The sequence below is a fragment of the Ovis aries genome, chromosome 1, assembly GCF_016772045.2.
Source record: "Ovis aries strain OAR_USU_Benz2616 breed Rambouillet chromosome 1, ARS-UI_Ramb_v3.0, whole genome shotgun sequence".
Taxonomy (NCBI): domain Eukaryota; kingdom Metazoa; phylum Chordata; class Mammalia; order Artiodactyla; family Bovidae; genus Ovis; species Ovis aries.
The window spans coordinates 6,145,255-6,164,371 of record NC_056054.1 but is presented as its reverse complement, the minus strand read 5'-3'; the positions used below and the strand labels follow the sequence as shown (position 1 = coordinate 6,164,371).

The window sequence follows — 19,117 nt, the reverse complement described above, 5'->3', positions numbered from 1 at the left end:
AATAACTAAAATTCTAAATAACAGCTAAAGGTAACAACGGGGTGGATACCATGTGGCAGCTGAGGAATAACTGCTAGGTGAATTAGAATAACAAAAGCGCTATTTGAAGAATACTGAATTTTAGACATACTCTCACGGACATCTAGAACATATTTTTCAGCAGAATGAGTAATCTGGAGCAATTTGCTACTTTTTCAGCAGAATGAGTAATCTGGACCAATTTGCTAATCATCGGCTTCACTAGATCTTGATGATGTCACCCAGTATCAGAACGTTGATAAATTATTATATTTCCATTTACTTGAATATAGTGTTGATTTCTGTTTGTGGCTTTTTCCTAATTGAAGAACAGTTGATTTACAATGTTGTGTTAATTTCAAGCGTGCAGTAAAGTGATTCAGTTTCATATACGTTCTTTGGTAGATTCTTTTCCATTATAGGCTGTTACAAGATACTGCAGATAGTTCCATGTGCTATACAGTAAGTCCTTGCTGTTTACTTATTTTAATTATAGTAGTGTGTACCTGTTAATCCCAAACTCCTAATTTATCCCTCCCACCTCTTCTCTCCCATCTGTTTGATTTTAGCCAACCCTTATCTAAGGGAGTGCAGAGTCCCCAGTTTGTGGATTTCTACAATCAATATTAACTTCCAAGTTTCCTCCTATAGCCATTTTGGAGACATTTCCTATGATTGACTACAGCTCGCTCACCAGAAATGAGAATGCCACTCCACGCAGCACTGACTTGAGAAAATAGATTTGGTCAGGACAATTGGCTGGAGACATACTCTAAAGCTAAAAAGAAAAGCCATTAAGTTCTGTGCCCTTTTGCATTGTCTTCTCATTACCTCCTCCATTAACGCAAATAATTTAGTTATATAAAGTACATCGAAACTATTATGAACCTTATAACAAACGATTTCCTTAGCTCTGCTTAAAGTTTTCCATTTCCACTAAGGCACCCAGTGCCTTTTCCAGAACTGCCCTCTTCACCTCACAGAGAAAGAAAAGAGCATTTTTGGAAAAGTGACCTAACACAGGTGTTCTCAAGCTTGAGTTCCCCCAGCTACACAGACCAGATGATGCTCACAGGCATGACACAGATCCTACTTGTTGGCTGTCATTCCAGCCCTTCTCGACTTTCAATAAAGCAAAACACATGTGAGTCAGGGAGGATCGCATCCTGGAAGCAGCAGCTCTCATTTATTGTAAAGAAAATCATTCACCAACCTGAGTCCTCTACACACTGCCAGCAACAAATGACTTAGAGTATCCCAAGCGTGCAGGCTATCCCCACGTGCTGCAACAGCCCGGATGAAAACAGTTCATGTCGAGTATAAAACAATCCTGACATCTTAAGTGACACACATACCCCCCCCCCCCAAAAAAAAAGAATGGCATTTATTTTGCAAGCAACCAAATACATAAAATGGCAAACCACTCCAGTATTCTGGCCTGGAGAATCCCAAGGACAGAGGAGCCTGGTGGGCTACAGTCCATGGGGTCTCAAGGAGTCAGACACGACTGAGCGACTAACACCACAACTAAAGTCGTTCAGTGCTTTACCAACGAAAGTACTGAAAGTCACCAGCTATGGGAGGATCATATCTTCCAAGCCCCAGATCTGAACAAATCTGCTACAGGTGGTCAAAAAAAACACAACAAACAGATTAAATATTTAAATTCAAGATGGTCTCGTAAAATCTGAGATGTCACGAAGTCAGGTGAGGGGAGCAGGGAGAATGCTCAGCGAAAGTGCGGACAGAGGTGAAAGATCAGGAATGGAAGAAGATCCAGAGGGCGGAGAGGAATGGGGTCCATGACCTGATCCAGGCAGCATGAGGTGTGCACGGTGGGTGTGTCCTCGGGTCTGGTGAGGCAACACTGGCTCTTGTCCACCAGCCTGCACTGCTGTGAACCAAAACTTAGATTCCCTGGTGTCTCACTGTTCTCTTTGGGACCAAGAGGAGATCCCCTTCAGAAAATCCACATGCCTCTATTCTTGGATAGGGCTTCCCTGGTTGCTCAGGTGGTAAAGAATCTGCCTGCAAATGCAGGAGACACCAGTTCAATCCCTGGGTCGGGAAGATCCCCTGGAGAAGGGAATGGCAGCCTACTCGAGTATGCCTGTCTGGACAATTCTGCAGACAGAGGAGCCTGGGAGGCTACAGTCCACGGGGTTGCAAGAGCTGGACACGACTGAGCAACTAACATTTTCATTCTTGGGTAAGTCTTTCTAAACATCAGAACCACTGTGTAGAACACGACAGCACCAAACCTACTCAGAGAATAGCCGCAAGGCCGACAGCAAAACAAACTTTCCCCTCTGTTGTCGAAATCACTCGAGTCCTGTGAGGCAGAGCTGTTCTCGCCTGCTCCAAGTGCTTTTCTAAACAGAGCGTCACGAGAGGATTCCTAAGAAGTAAATATTTATAAGGCCTGGTGGCCGATAAAAATATCTCATTAATAAACATTTAGGGAAGTGAAAGTGTTTCTGTAAATAATACCAAGATGAACAATCCTTAATATCAAGAGGAAAATCTTTGGTTGGTAATAAGTGGGGAGTCTATTTTAGTTCTTGATTTGGGGGATCCAAATGTACTTAGCAAAGTGGAAGAAACTCCAAAATATTAGGAAACTAAAATGCCTGCAGAAGTTAAGCTTTGGGGAAACACAGCAAAGAGATGCAGACAACTGAAAACCAGTGGATGGGTTTTAAGGTTATAGGGGGTATTCCAGAATGATCTGTGTAAGAGAAGGCGGCCAAATGCAGCGCACACACACAGTTATGTTTATACAGTTATGTATATACAGTTACGTTTTATCGTTTTGTGCTTTTTAAAAATATTGTATTTAAACTAACAGATTATTTGGAATTTGCCTTGCATGTTCTGATGCTGTTATGTAGCAGAAGATTCCAGACTATTGTGTTGTGGTTCAGTTTGCCAAGTCGTGCCTGACTCTGTGACCCCACGGACTGCAGCGCACGCCAGGCTCCTCTATCCTCCCCTATCTCCTGGAGTTTACTCAAATTCATGTTCCTTGAGTCAGTGATGCTCTCTCACCATCTCATCCTCTGCCACCCCTTTCTCCTTCTCCTGACTATTACACCATCTTTCATTTATTCTCTCATTCAGCCGGGAATGATTGAGTGTCAGACCCTGTGAGAGAGGGCAGAAGACAAAGGCAAACACCCACAAGCTTTGCCCTCCTGTCCTTGGAGGCTAAGGAAACAGAAATCAGCCTGGAATTAAGGCAATCTGTGGTGAGCATCCCCAAGGAAAGTGGCAAGATATCTCTCTTCTCTGTGCAGAGGGACTCAGGCTGACCGACCACCCTGCTTTGCCTGGGACTGTCTCAGTTTGGTGGCAAAATTCCCTGGACACCCACTCAGTCCTGGGCAAACTGGAAATTAATTAGTCACTTAGCAGGTAGGAGTGGCTCCTGCTGGGAAGGGATGATGAGCAGGCAATTGTGCGGAGTTGATTGGATGGATCTGGGCTTGAGGTGTAAATTGGAGCGGCTACCATATGGCTGATGGTGAACTGAGTGCCCCTCCCCCAGGGAGAGAGGGTGAGACCTTTGTCATCAAAGTGAACTGAGCTCCACTTTCCTGGGAAGGCTTCTCACTTTGACTCTGTTGACAGATACTAACATATTCTCCCTCACTTCCTTTTCGGTTCTCGGTTACCTGATATGTGTTGGCCTCAATTTCTCTCTTCTTTCATCATCATGTTTTAAGCCTGAGTTTTGTAAGGAGCCTACCGTTGGGTTTGGGGGATTTTTCATTCAACTTTCTCCTTTAACTTAGAGGAATAACCCATGTATACTCATTGTCGTCATTTATAGTCAGTTTTGCTTGTCATCTTTTTAATGTTTTTTTCTTTGTTTTCTAACTGCTTGCTTTCTAGTCTGTTTTGTTCGGATAGGTTTTTGTTTCTCTGTTTTTTTCTTTTATGATGCTAGACTTCATTGTGATCTGTAGGGTAAACAGCCTTTTAATTCTGTTAATTGCTACATCATAGATTTTTTAAATGCATTTAAAATGTATTCTTCACCTGAAGGGAAACCAGTCATCAGAGTCAGCAGGGAAGTAGATTGTGTAATATCCTTTGAGGAAGATGGTGGGTTTGTTCTAAAAATTGCTACCTCAATTTTAATATTTAACTCTGCACATCCCCTGCTCTTTCCAGTCTTGATTTCCTCAATTCAAGTTCCGTTTTAGGGTTCATGGGTATTTTATTCCACTATTTTTTGATTTCTTTAATTCCATTATTTCTTTAATTATTGGTTTTGCCCTCATCTCCATTCTGTACTCTCTGAAATGTTATTGTCTGTAATCCTTAGCTCTGTCCTTCACATACTTTTTCTTTCGGTCTTGATTTAGTCAGCTCAGGCTGCTCTGACAACTACCGCAGGCAAGGCGGCTTAAACAATAGCATGTCTCACAGGTCTGGAGGCTGGAAGTCTGCAATCAGGGAGCCAGTTTAGTTGAGCTGGGTGAGAACCCTCTTCCTGGGTCTGTCTTACCAGGGCACCAATCCCACAATGGGCTTCCCTGGTGGTTCAGACGGTAAAGAATCTGCCTGCAATGCAGAAGATGCAGGTCTGATCCCTGGGTTGGGAAGATCTGGAGAAGGGAATGGCAACTCACTCCAGTATTCTTGCCTGGAGAATCCGATGGACAGAGGAGCCTGGCGGGCTGCAGTCCATGTGTTATGAAGAGCGGGACACGACTAACACTCAGTCCCACGATGAGGGCTCCACCCTCACGACCTAATGATCTCCCGAAGACCTCATCTTCAAATACCACCACTTCTTGGATTAGAGTTTCAAGATATGAATCTGGGCGGGGGAGGGGGAATCACAAGCACGCACTTACATCCCCCTCTATAACACAATGGACTGTGATTCTTCTATTTGCTTCTAGCAGCATTCTCCCTGGCAGAAAACAGATATTTACCAAAGCCAGTTTTGTCAAAATACCACATGAAAGGAAATCAAGAGCAGCAGAAGGGATGAGGCAGGGGGAGAATCTAATCCTGACTTGACCTTAGTCAGGTGGATGTTGAGGAAAAGAGATGCAGAGCCCCTGAGGCCCCTCCCGTCATCCACGTTTGTGACTGTCACCCCAAACGCTCAGAAACGCTGCTCCCCAGACTCCATTCAGACCACACCCCCTCACCTCTCCGGCTGCTGCCCCTGAAACCAACAAGCAGCAAGCTGGGGGAAAAGAAGCTGGTCACTCTCTAGTTATTGTCCTCCTCGTCCTCATCCATGCCGTCCAAATTTCTTGAGAAACTGCTAAGCTCTGGCCATCCATCTTCACCTCCAGTGTCTGCCCAATCCCTTGCAGCCTGCCCTCTGCCCCATGCCCCTCTGCCATCGCTAAAGTGACCCACTATCTTCCCATGGCCAAGCCATGGATGTTTCCTGGCCTTCATCTTTTTAGTCATCATGCTGACACCCAACCCTACTGATCCCTTTACTCCTACTGGAAATATTTTCACCCCTATCTATCCTGTCTTCCTTTCTATGTCTTTGTCTGTCCCTTCTTAAGCTTTCCTCAACTCCTCTTTGATACTCATTCATTCACTAAACAAACATTTGTGGAGCACCAACTATTTGCTGGTAGATGTAGCAGTGACAATAATCTCTCATTTCATGGAACTTGCAGTCCAACACAGAAGGAGGGAACGAGCAAGGAGTGAACGATAAATGAATAAATGAAGAAGTGTGTCAGACGATCAATGGGTCAGGAATCCTGGGCAGCGAAATAAAGCAAGGCAAACTGATAGAGAGACGCATGGGAGCGGGGAATCTCACTGGGTGAAGGCGATCAGAAATCAGCCCTCTGAGAAGGAGACAGTCCATCAGAGTTGGGACAATGTGAGAGGGACTGACGTGGAGAGCTGGGGGGCGTGTGTGTGGAAAACAGAGCAGCGAGTCCAAAGAAGCCGAAGTAGGTGGCTATCGGGTGTGTTCCAAGCATAACCCGGGGAATATGGTGGGAGAGGGAAATGGAGAGGGAAGGCGAAAGCCAAAGTGCCCGGGGTGAGTGACAAAGGCCTCTGCACGCCAAGGGGGAGGGGCCGTCATTCTCCAGGCAGTGGCCTTGCCCTTCCTTCTCTGTATACTTTCAGAGCAGGACGTCGCCCAAACCCAGAGCCTCCGTGGCCACCTTCATCCCCGTGAAGCCAAGTCTTCTTCAGCTCAGACTTCTCAGTTAAGCACCAGGTCCTACGGCTTCCCTGGTGGCTCAGTAGGAAAGAGTCCGCCTGTTAAAACAGGGGACACAGGTTCAATCCCTGATCCAGGAAGATCCCACAAGCCAGGGGGCAGCTAAGCCCACGTGCCACAACTGCTGAGCCCATGTGCTGCCACTCCTAAAGCCCGTGCACCCTGGTGTCCGCGCTCCACTGGAGAAGCCACCGCAATGAGAAGCCGGTACATTGCAACTCGAGAGTGGCTCCCGCTCGCCACAGCCCCAGAAAAGCCCACCCAGCCACAAAGGCCCAGCCTGGCCAAAAATAAAAAAAATTATTTTTTTTAAAAAAGAAAGAAACATGCAAGCCTTTCTATATTTAAGAGCAATCAGGTACTGCGAATGAAATGGCAACCCACTCCAGTATTCTTGGCTGGAGAATTCCGTGGATGGAGGAGCCTGCTGGGCTGTGGTCCATGGGGTCGAAAAGAGTTGGACACGACTGAGTGATGGTCACACACACTCTCTAGTCAAGGCAGCTCTTCTCCTCACATGTCCCAAATTCATCTCAGACTCAACATGTCCAAACCTGATCACGTCGTTTCCTCTGGAACGTCTCACCATCTGACACTCACCTAGTGGAGTCATGGTCCACTGAGGTCACCAGACTGAACTCTTTCAGAGGCATTTTTCGGGACCCCCTTCCCCCTCATCCCCAACACAGCCACCAAACTATGGTTTCTGCTCGATAATATCTTCTCTCTCTACCCTCCACTTTCATTACATTTTCACTGTCCTGGTCTTTATTCTCAGCACTTCTTGCCACAAATATAACAACCAGTTAACTATTCTCTTTGACCTAAGTCTGATCCTCTTTTGGTCCATCCTGCATATTCCTGACAGAGGGGACATTTGAAGAGCAGATATCACTATATTCCTACCCTGTTTCAAGTCTAGAGTTCTTAGTTCAAATCCCTTGGAAAGGTGATCTGTCCATCATTTGACTGCCTTTTTAAAAAAAAATTTTATGTTTTTTTTTCTTTTTGAGGGGGGTTGTTCTGGGTCTTAGTTATGGCATAAGAGATCTTTAATTGCAGCATGTGAGATCTAGTTCCCTGACCAAGGATTGAACCAGGGCCTCCAGCATTGGAAGCGGGAGCCTTAGCCTCTGGACCACCAGGGAAGTCCCTCATTCTTAAATGCATTCCTCCCCAACACACACACACACACCCATCCTAGCCCTCAGTCATCAGCACACACACACACACACACACACACTCCCATACCACCCCTCAGTCATCAGCACACACACACACACACACACACGCCCATCCCACCCCTCAGTCAGCAGCTGGACCTGGCAATGTCTCTGGCCGTTCTGTACCTCCATGCCTTCCTTCCTGCTTGCTCCTCTGCTCACATGCCTAGAACCTCTTCAATTAATTTATGCCTATCATTCTTCAAAATACAACCCCAGTCAGTGCTGGCACATCCATAGAGAGAAACACTGTATTCTGTGAATGTCTTCAGAAGCATCTGTAGGATTTTTTTGTGTATACAAAAAAATAAGCTGCAGAGTACTGTGCACGGGATGCTATTATTTTTTGGGGGGGGGATTATTAGAAAAATAATAGCAGAAGTAAAGATAATTTGGTAGAATATTTTGAAAATTAAAACAGTAGTGATATCTTTTAAAAACAGAGCAAAAGGATAAAGGGATAAGAAATTAGGTGGGGGGAAAATATAAGAAAAATAGAGCATCAATCCAGGATGTCAAACAACTGAATAATAGGGACTCCAGAAAGAGAAAATAGAGTGACTATTTATTTCTAGGCTTTTTGTAGAAAAACATCGGGAAAATTTCTCACAATTTAAAGATATATGTTTTCAGATTGAAAGGGCTGTTAAATTATCCATCATAAATTACAATAGATGAAAAATACCAAGAGAGGGCTCAAGAACTTTCACAAGCTGGAAACAGGAGAAGTACTTAGAGAAGTTTCCAAGTACATCAACAGAGAGAAAAATATATATCCATAAGATATTACATCTCTGCACATTCGATGTAAAAACAAAAAAAGTTGGTTTCCCTGGATGATGTGATAAACGTCTTGTTAATAAATAACTCACTTTTTCATTATTTCCTGTGTTTTCCCTCCTCTTTGGTTGCCACGTGGACCCCTAACCCCATGAGCCTTCTTCCCAAGTGTGTCTGGACAGAGTCTGTCTGGTTGCCTCTTCACGGTGGTTCTCTGAACATATCTGGCTATCTGGAAAGAGGGCAGGTTGACTGCCACCTGCTCTCTGCCCTACCCAAACCCTCGTTTGGCCTCATCTCAGGGGCAGTGGCTGGAGCCCCTCAGGCTGATACACGGAGCAATCAGCTCAAAGACTGGAGAGGGGTCACCCAGGGCCAAGGTCAGAGCAGGCCACCTCCCAGTGTGGTCCCTATGCCCCATGTAGTGTTTCCAAGGATGCTTGAGTCTGCTGACCAGAGGGAAGGCCAGCCTGGCAGCTTCTAGATTCATCTCCAGGACTCTCAGATAAGCCATGAAATCTCTTGGTGCCTGGGAAGAATGAATCATGAGGTCAAGACTGATCCTGTCGTGGAGGTCCGAAGAGCATGACCGCCCCTGAGTGCCAAGTGGCCTGGCAAAGTAGATTCTGTGCACTGCTCAGCGGCTGGAGGTCAGATTCTGGAGCAGGGCAGACCCAGAGACGAATTTTATCTTGATTTTAGCTGTGATCTTTGCTGAGTCATTCAAATTATCTGAGCCTCGATTTCTGTATTAACCATATCTTATGTTTCATGGTGAATTGACATCTGTGTCCAATCCCTAAACATAGTAAACAACTTGTGCTCAAGCTTGTTTTTCAGTTTCAAAGCAACTGATCCAGGGTTCACACCCGACCACTTCACTCATTGGGCCCCACACTCCAGACCACTATCCGCCTGCCCTAGTTACACTAGGGCCTGCTAGCAGACAGCTAGGGACAGAGAATCAGACATGAATGAAGCGACTTATGCCCCAGAACCTGCTGCAATTATTCAAAACAGCCAGTCCCATGCTGCTTACCTAGCCATGCCCATTACTTTCCTTGGAATCCACAGTACAGGTTTCTTACCCTCATCCCCTGGCTCCCTCTGTCTCCCACGGAACCCTGGTTCCTCTCCAGGCAGCCCAGTGTGCCTCACCTCCTGTTTCTAAGAAACTGTATGATAAAAAAATGTGTATAATATATATATATATATATATATATATGTGTATATATATATATATATATATATATTAGTCACTCAGTCTTGTCTGCCTCTGCGATCTCATGGACTATAGCCCACCGGGCTCCTCTGTCCATGGAATTCTCCAAGCAAGAATACTAGAGTTGGTATCCATTCCCTTCTCCAGGGATCTTTCTGACCTAGGGATCAAACCCAGGTCTCCTGCTTGGCAGGCAGATTCTTTACCATCTGAGCCACGAGAGAAGCCCAATTTAAATCCATATTTAAGCCTGATTTAAACAAACGTTGATGTGATCAATAGTAACTGATAGTTTGGGGGGAAATAAAAGAAAGCTGCACGCTCCTGGCCCCATGGCAAGCGGTGTGCACACAATAGGAACAAGTTCAGGCAAATCTTAGAGCTCTGAGCACTTTTCTGCTCTTTCTGCTGCTCCCTAAGCTCCAGTTGCAAAAGTATCACCTCACCCTTAAATTCCCAAACTGACCAAGTTTTATTAAATTCTCACAGTTTGACATTGAAATAGTCACTGTGATGAGGCCCAGCCTTGCATAGCTGGGGTGTGCTGTGCTGGGACACCTCAGGTTGCAGCTAAGCTAGTCTGTCCAGCCACATCATCCCCAGGGTCACACATCCCACCTGGCACCACACACCACACCACACACACAGAGCAGCTTGCTCCTTCTCAGAGCAGGCTCAGCCTGGGATGTCGCCCCTCCTTCCTGCTTCTAACCTTGGACAAATTACACCCTCAGGGCCTTTGCCATCCAGCCCTGAGGATGCCCACCCGCCACCTGTGTGCAGGCTGGGCCAGGTGGCTGTCCTGTGTGCGCCCGGACACTCAACTACTTAACAACTTACAGAGTAACTGTCTATTCCCACAGCTGTCTGATTATTCAATAGAAGGATGTAGGATGTACCTAGGGCTTCCCTCGTGGCTCAGACCATAGAGAATCCACCTGCAATGTTGGACACCTGAGTTCAGTGGCTGGGTTGGGAAGATCCCTGGAGGAGGGCATGGCAACCCACTCCAGTATTCTTGCCTGGAGAATCCTCATGGACAGAGGAGCCTGGTGGGCTACAGTCCATGGGGTGGCAGAGAGCTGGACAGGACAGGGTGACTAAGCATAACACAGGATGTACTTAACCTTTCCATCCCTAGCTCCTGGCACACTGACTGACATAGATGAGCATTCTAGACATATTTGTTAAATGAATAACTGAATACTTGAGGACAGAAATGGATATTTATTTAGGAGTATTTCTAGAAGTTTCCTGAGAGCCGCAGAACTCCTTTCAGCTGAATTTTTTATCTGTCTCCCTTCTGGATTCTGCACGTGTACCTGTGACATCCTAGCCAATCCCCTGTGTGTATGAATGAACTAGAGACACCCAGCAGGAAGGAGGGCTCAGTGTCACAGCAGAGTAGGGCGGGAAGGACAGAGCCTTCCACAAACAGCAAACAGGTTGTCCAACATTTTCTCATGAAACAGGGACTCTCTTATAGCTCATGTTGAGTTATTGGCAGAGCAAGTTTTTCTGATCTGCAGTAGTCGGTGAGGGGGCGGAGGGTGGGAAAAGCTGAGGACGGAAGAGCATCTGATTCCCCACATCCCTGCACAGTCACAGGGGGGCAGGTGGGACCCAGCACCTGCCAACCTCTCCACCCTCACCTCTCTGCATTCTCCACCTCACCCTTTCACTCTAGCCACCCTGCCATCACGTCAGCTCCAAAAGGGCACGAAGCTTTCTCCAGCCTCTGAGAACCAGAATATTGCTGCCATACCAGTAAACAGTCTGTCTGACAGTCTGACAGACTTTTATTTTTGGGGGCTCCAAAATCACTGCAGATGGTGACTGCAGCCATGAAATTAAAAGACGCTTACTCCTTGGGAGAAAAGCTATGATCAACCTAGAGAGCATATTAACAAGCAGAGACATTACTTTGCCAACAAAGGTCCGTCAAGTCAAGGCTATGGTTTTTCCAGTAGTCATGTATGGATGCGAGACTATAAAGAAAGCTGAGAGCCAAAGAATTGATGCTTTTGAACTGTGGTGTTGGAGGACTCTTGAGAGTCTCTTGGACTGCAAGGAGATCCAACCAGTCCATCCTAAAGGAAATCAGTCCTGAATATTCAATGAAAGGATTGATGCTGAAGCTGAAACTCCAATACTTTGGCTACCTGATGCAAAGAATGGACTCATTGGAAAAGACCCTGATTATGGGAAAGATTGAAGGTGGGAGGAAAAGGGGATGACAGAGGATGAGATGGTTGGATGGCATTACCGACTCAATGGATGTGAGTTTGAGCAAACTCTAGGAGTTAGTGACGGACAGGGAGGCCTGGCATGCTGCGGTCCATGTGGTTGCAAAGAGTTAGACACGACTGAGCAACTGAACTGAACTGAACTGAACCAGTAAACAAAGGGCGTTGCAGACATCCAGCCATCACATCACAGTGGCCCCAAGAGCGAGCTCCAAAGGAACTCTGAGTGGAGGCTAGATGCTTCCCCTCTTTGAATCACCAGACTGCAGCCACCCACCCCAGCCACCCACTGTGCACCCTGAGGAGACTCAGGATGAGAAAGCACAGGATACTGGCCCCAGAGAGCTGAGCAGTGTGTCAAAGGAATGGTTTCAGTGAGCCCAGACTCTTGCGTCTTCCCGCGCACAAACACTGCACTGCTTAACTTGAGACATCTGGTTTTCTTTTATTAATAGTTATGTTTGATCTTCTGACAAGGCCTTTTGTTGCAAAAACTCTTCTATATCCTGGCTGCCCTCACCCTTGCCTCTTGAGAGCAGTTTCTCAGTGTCAACTGAGATGCTGTGTCCCAGGCTTGACATTCTCAGGACATCTGCCGAATCAAACACAGCTCTCATCTTTGAGGTGCGCCCCGCCCTTTCTTTCAGTCGACTCCTCAGAGACTTGGCCTTTGCTGTGCTGTCCGCCTGCATGCCCCTCCCTGGCTCCTTTCTCTTTGGCACGGATGTCCCCTCCCCTGACGGGCCTCTCTAGCTGTCCTACCTAAGTCGGGGAGTCTCTTGTCTCCTGGTTTGGGTGATTTCCTTTCCAGCTCGTACCACCCACGAGCTTGTCCCTTTCCTTCTGTTTCAAGTCATCGCTGGACCCTCAGTACCAGGAAGGCAGAGCTGATGCTGTCTCACCCATCCTCAATTCTCAGGGCCGAGCCCAGGGCCTGGCACACACGTGTTCAATGTGTATGTCTGAATTGCACAACTGTCACTCTTCAGGCTTGTGACTCATGTCAGGAGCATCTTCTCCCTCAGTTGAAATCCACAGAGGGTACTCAGCCAGGCTAGGGTTTTCCCAGAAGCCCCCTCTTCACACTCTGAGTCAGAGATAGCAAGTTTGAAATTCTCTTCGACCATGTGGATGACGCAATTCCTGTTTTATAGATTCCATTGGATAAATACCTTAATGCCTTACACTTGTCTTTTCCCCCTTTTTGTATTTTTTAAATTCTATTTCCCCCTTGACATGGGCATTTTGATCATAACCTGATCTCACTTCTCCAAAAGAACTTTATTTTTATTTCCTTGTAGAGAATGCCCTTGTCCCTAGAAAGAGACTTTCATGATAAGCCCACGTGCGATTTCTGAGAAGTTACTCCCTAATGTGAAGTGTACTTTACAAGTGGCCAGAATGCCACAGTGTTAGCAAGCTTTGGTAGAGCTCAAGGCAGTATTTATCACTTATTCTTGCTTGAACTGCTGTTTCTAGCAGTGCTGCGTGTACTTAAGAAGCTACCAGAGTGAATGATAGGCGGTGGTGGTCGGTATGGATTAAGCTCATGCTATTGCTGGTTTAAATGACAGTAATTCCATGTTGATGGTCCAAATCCACGCCAGCCTCCTCTAACTTCTTGGGCATCTTACTTTCTAACACATGAGACTTCCTAAGATGGCATTTTCCCCCCAATACACTGAGTGCATACCATTATAAAGGAGCCTACACTCAGAGAGAAATTTGGCAGGTGAAATCCTTTTGCGAAGCCTGAAGGTCACTTTCTTGGATTCCCTCATCAATGCTTTTCTGCCGGGCAATGTGGTCAGCTCCTTGAACTACAGTGGCTTGCAAAAAGGTATTTCTATGTACAGCTGGTATAAAACCAGGAATGAAAGATTAACTTGTAAGTATGTGTGTGTATACAAAATGACAGTAGTTTATATTTATAAACACTGTAAGCTCGACGCTGAGCAATCTGCACACATTATTTCATTTAATCCTTGCAAATATTATGCCCAGCTCCAGATGAGAAAACACCCAGCTGTTAAGTGATGGGACTGGTATTTAACCCCAGGCAGCCTGATTTCAGTACCAAATATGCACACTTGTATGCACACAAACACACACACACACACACACACACCCCTACAACACACACATGTTTCATATATACATTCATACACTCTAGCATATTGTAAATGCTTAAGGAAAGGTTTCTGGATGCACACGTAACAATACTTTGTTAACCATGGGATCTTGGCCGAGTGTGAAATTGTGGTCAGTGCCTACTTGTTACCCTTGTTGTTCATTGTTCAGTTGCTAAGTCATGTCTGACTCTTTGCACCCCATGGACTGCAGCACACCAGGCTTCCCTATTCTTCACTATCTCCCACAGTCTGCTCAGACTTACGTCCACTGTGTCGATGACGCCATCCAAATGTCTCCTCCTCTGTCTCCCCCTTCTCTTCCTGCCCTCAATCTTTCCCAGCATTGGGGGTTTTACCAATGAGTTTGGCTCTTCATATCAGGTGGCCAAAGTATTGGAGCTTAGCTTCAGCATCAGTTCTTCCAGTGAGCATTCAGGGTTGATTTCCTTTAGGATTGATGGGTTTGATCTCCTTGCTCTCCAAGAGACTCTCAAGAGTCTTCTCCAGCGCCACAGTTGGAAAGCATCAATTCTTCGACCCTCAGCCTTCTTTATGGTCCAGCTCTCACATCCATACATGACTACTGGAGAAACCATAGCTTTCACTATATGGACCTTTGTCAGCAAACTGATGTTTATGCTTTTTAATATGCTGTCTAGGTTTGTCATAGCTTTTTTCCAAGGAGCAAGTGTCTTAGTTTTATGGCTGCAGTCATCATCTGCAGTGACTTTGGATCCACTCTTTGAATCATTTGAATCCTTTGAAACAAACAAGTATTACTCTTGTACTTAAAAAAACAAGTTACTGAATTTGCTGAATGTGTTTCCACTAGAAATGCTTATTGAGTCATTGAATGTTATAAGTAGCTTTTTTTTTTTTCTTTTGCCTTTGGAAAGAGAACTAGGAAAACTTGGTAAAATGAGAAAGCATACAGTTAATGGGGAACAACATCTTAAGACCATCTTGCTTTTCAGAACTTCAAAGACAGAGAAGTCCACAGACAACTTACACCTGCCCGTGAGGCACTGTCTCTTCCAGCTCATTCCCACGTCAAATCCATGAAACACAGGAGTGAGAGTACAAGAGAATCTGTTCCCAGGTTTTTCTTTCTTTTTTTAGTTTTCTTTAAACATTCTGACCTCCATAAATTCCTCTCCTAGGATGCAGGCTGCTTTCGAAGATGCTTATAGCACCACGGTACGATACCAAGTCCTGGGCTGGTATAGCTGTGGACACCATGAGACAAGCTCTTCGCCCCCGAAGGTGAACGCAGCAGGCACTCTGCTGTCAGCGCTGTATCTTGCATTTCCACATCACGTTGTTGTTTGTGCACTTTAATACTTCTTCCCTCACTGCTTAGTGAGCTCAGCTTTCCCCAGACTTGTCCTTGGCTTTCTCATTTGACTGTTTCTGAGCTCTGCCCTAGCTCCCTTCCTCGGTGTGGCCGCTTTTCCTCGTGTTTGGCCATTTGTGTGCTTCTGGAAAATGTCTTTTCGTAGCTTTTGTCCATTGTCCACTGGCTTGTCTTCTTCAATGCTTCACAGGCATTTTTACACAGTAAGGATATGAGTCATTGGGAATAGCAGTAATAATAGTAGATAAAGCAAACTGAATGCTACTCTGTGCCAGGCTCTTTGCTAAGCACCTTACACGCTGCACTGAATTTTCATTCTCATTTAAGAAACCGAGTCACAGAGAGGCAAGGCTGGCTAGTTCTCTTTCCAAAGGCAAAAGAAAAAAAAAAAAAGCTACTTATAACATTCAATGACTCAATAAGCATTTCTAGTGGAAACACATTCACATTCTAGCAGGCTAGCTTCCAGGCCAGTGCTCCAAATGTGTACTTAAGACTACTAAGGACCCCCTAGGCCTCCCACATGCCTTTTACACCCTTCTTCTGAGGTCTTTTCAGGGTGACAGCTTCCCTTTGAAATTCATAGCATACATTTTAAGGCTAATTGTATCTATTTTCAGGAATTCAGTTGTCCTAACACATAGATGACAGGCTTCCCAGGTGGCTCAGTGGTAAAGAATTCCCTTCCAGTGCAGACGTTGCAGAAGACGCAGGATTGATACCTGGGACGGGAAGATCCCCTGGAGGAGGATATGGCAACCTACTCCAGTATTCTTGCATGGAGAATTCCATGGACAGAGGAGCCTGGCGGGCTACAGTCCATGGGGTACAAAGAGTCAGACACGACTGAGTGACTGACACGTGGATGATACCCAAATCAAAACACCAGTGTCCACCCTTCTAGGTCCATGTATCTGTCTTCCAATGTCTCCTTCCAAAAATTCATCAGGAACTTCAGATTGAAGTGGCAGTAAATCAGATCCCTAAGTTAAAGGGTGGTCTCAAAGACCAATGAGGTTGCAAGGGCTTGGGCTCCAGAAAACCCAAGATTTGAATTTAGACTCATGGCCCAAGGGCTCATGACAGCAGCACATAAGGCCTAAAGTCATCTACACAATGAGAATAGTAATAATATCGACTTTGCTAGGTACCGGCAGGGAATGACTCAAGCAAAAGTCAAGCGAAAGCGAAAGTCATTCAGTCTGTCCAACTCTTTGTGACCCCATGGACTGTATAGTCCATGTAATTCTCCAGGCCTTTCCCTTCTCCGGGGGAATCTTCCCAACCCAGGGATCGAATCCAGGTCTCCCTCGCTGCAGGCAGATTCTTTACCAGCTGAGCCACAATATTTCTGGGCATGGAACAACAAATGTTAGCTTTCCCCCCCCCTGAAGACCTGTTCTTCCTCCTGGTTTCTGCATTGCATGGGGCACCCAGTTCTTCAATATGGTAACTAGTGGTCCTCGAAATGGCTAGAGCCCAACCTCCAGAGTGGCTTCAGGTCAAACTCTGGTTCTACCAGTTTCCTGCTGTCAAATTAATTCTCCAAGGTTCAGTGTACTCAGGCGTGAAATGGACTAATGAGGGTAGCCAAGTGTGGGATTTGGGGGAGATTAAATGTTCCAGTCCATGGAAACTGCTTGCCACACAGTAAGTGGTGCGTTCATTCACTGGGAATTAATTGAGTACCTACTACGTGCCAGGCATATTCTAGGCACTGATGACCCAGCGGTGTACCGACCAGAGAACCTGTACACGGCCAGATGCTGTGTATTCCATTTGCGATCTGCTCAGCAGGAAATTCTTTGTAATTTTCCACGCGACTGCCTTTTTGTCTTGTTCTTACTTTTTAAACTTTGTGCTGGTCCCCACATGCTTTTTTTTTCTCTACGGTCCTAGACGAGTGTAAGAAAGGTTTTGAGAATCATGTGCCCATGTCCGCGATCTGGCCGACGCCAACCAGTCTGCGGATCAGAACATCACCCAGGGGTCTCTACTTGGGGCTCCTAGAGAAGGGGTGGGCGGAGGAAGATGCCAGGGGCTTGCGAGAGTGGCCAAAACGTCTCGAGACGACCGCCACCTCTAGATCTGCTCGGTACCAACCACCACGGTTCCGGAGGGGCCCGGCCTCCTGGGCCTCGCTCCGGGGCCCCCGCCTAAAGGAGGAAGAGGAGGAGACGCCGAGGCCGGATCCTCGCCGCGGCCCGGGGAAACGCGGCGCCAGACCCTCGCCTGCGAGCGCTCCCCCGCCCGGCCTCACCGCACTCCAGCTCGGCCCCGCCCCCGCCTCCCGGCCCCCGCGGCCCGCCAGTCCCCCAGCCTCCAGGCCTCAGCAGCTCGGCCCCGCCCCTCAAAGGTTCGGCTCCGCCCCCTGCTTTTTCCACCGAACGCAGGCCCCGCCCTACGACGTGACCACGCCCACCAAACAATCTCACCCCGCCTCCGCCTTTTGGCCACTTTCTAGGCCCCGCCCTCTCCGAGCTTGCCCCGCCCCCTGCCTGTCCGTACCCCGCCCCGCCTCCCGGCCCCCGCCGCTCGCCCCTCCCCCAGGCCCCAGGCCACATCCGCTCGGCTCCGCCCTCTGCTTCTTTCAGCCCCACGCCCTCCTCTCCGCCCCACGCCCTCCTCTCCACCGCCCCAGGCAGGCCCCGCCCCCCGCCATGACCACGCCCACCACTAATTCCCACCCCGCTCCCGCCTTTTGGCCGCTTTCTGGGCCCCGCCCCCTCCGAGCTCTCCCCGCCCCCTGCCCGCCCGCGCTCCGCCCCTGGCTCCGGGAGGCCCGGGCTAGGACCCGGTCGCCTGCTGGCCCTGGGCGTCGTCCCACCACTGTCTCTCCAGGGCGCTCGGCTCAGTCTCTGTCTCCTACCGCCCAAGGCGCCTCGCTCCGGCGCAGGACCACCCTTCCCCCGCGATCCCTTTTCAAGACCTCGCCGTCTTGACCCCGCCCGGGCCAGGAGACACCCCCGCCCCACCACTGCTGCCCGCTCCCTGGTCCCCGCCTCCCGCGCTCCGCCTCGCGCGCCCCGCGCCCCGCCTCGCACGCCCCGCCCCGGAGCGGGGACCACCCTCAGCCCTCCCAGGCGGGGGCCGAGAGCTCCCAGCACTCTCGGCGGTCCCGGCAACTAGCTGCTTCCGCGCGGTGGTTCCCGCGGATCGGCGCGCGGTGCCGGCCCGGGCGCGCTCCCAGACCGCGGGGAGAACCGCAGGAGCCCGCGGGACGCAATGCGAGCCAGGTAGGCAGGCTGCGCGCCCGGGCCGGCCCCTGCGGGCGGCTCCAGCCCCGTGCCCGGCCGCGCTCCCGCGGCGCCTTCTGGGGCTCGGCGGCTTTGCGCGCCTCGCGGGTGCCGATCGTTATCCCCCGCCGCCCGAGTTGGGGGATCCGGGGGTGCCCGGGCGCGGCTGGCGCCGGACGGCTTCGGGAAGCCTTGCGCGCCCCTCGTGCTTCCCGGGGACTCGGTCACCTCGGCGCAGGCTGGCCTGGCTCGGGGTTCCAGGAACCGAGCCGCACTTACGGCCCCCGCGTGAGCCCGGCAGATCCCCCTTCCCTGGTCCTAGCGAGGCCGGCCCTGAGAGGTGACCCTCCTCGGCGACTGTTCGCGTCCTCGGGGCGCTCGGCTCGGGGGGCCGTGGGTGCTCCGAGGTCTGGAGGCGCTGGGGCTTTCTCTGGCGCGGGTCCCGGGCGAAGGGAAGGGCGCTCAGTCCGGGGTTAAACTTATGACAATGCGTGTTTCAACTTCTTCCGAGACCCCCTCATTTTAGGATGGAAATAAGAATCCCGATTTCTGGCTTCGCCGTCCGGTGACCCACAGCCGCGAGGTGACAGCAGCGGCGGCGGCGGCGGCGGCGGCGGGCGGGCGGGCGGGGAAGACTGGCTGAGACGCACGTTGCTAAGTGGTGTTTCGCGGGAAGCCGGCTC

The 19,117-nt window shown here is 48.7% G+C and overlaps 1 protein-coding gene across 2 annotated transcripts in view; it reads left to right on the top strand.

Moving 5' to 3' along the window:
* The first annotated feature begins 18,270 nt into the window (after positions 1-18,270).
* SH3BP4 (SH3 domain binding protein 4) overlaps positions 18,271-19,117 on the top strand; it is a 98,832-nt gene continuing 97,985 nt past the window's right edge. For both annotated transcript variants that reach the window (XM_042244852.1, XM_027967359.2), the window contains exon 1: positions 18,271-18,434. The gene's annotated coding sequence lies outside the window, so the exon portion shown is untranslated. The remainder of the gene's footprint in view (positions 18,435-19,117) is intronic.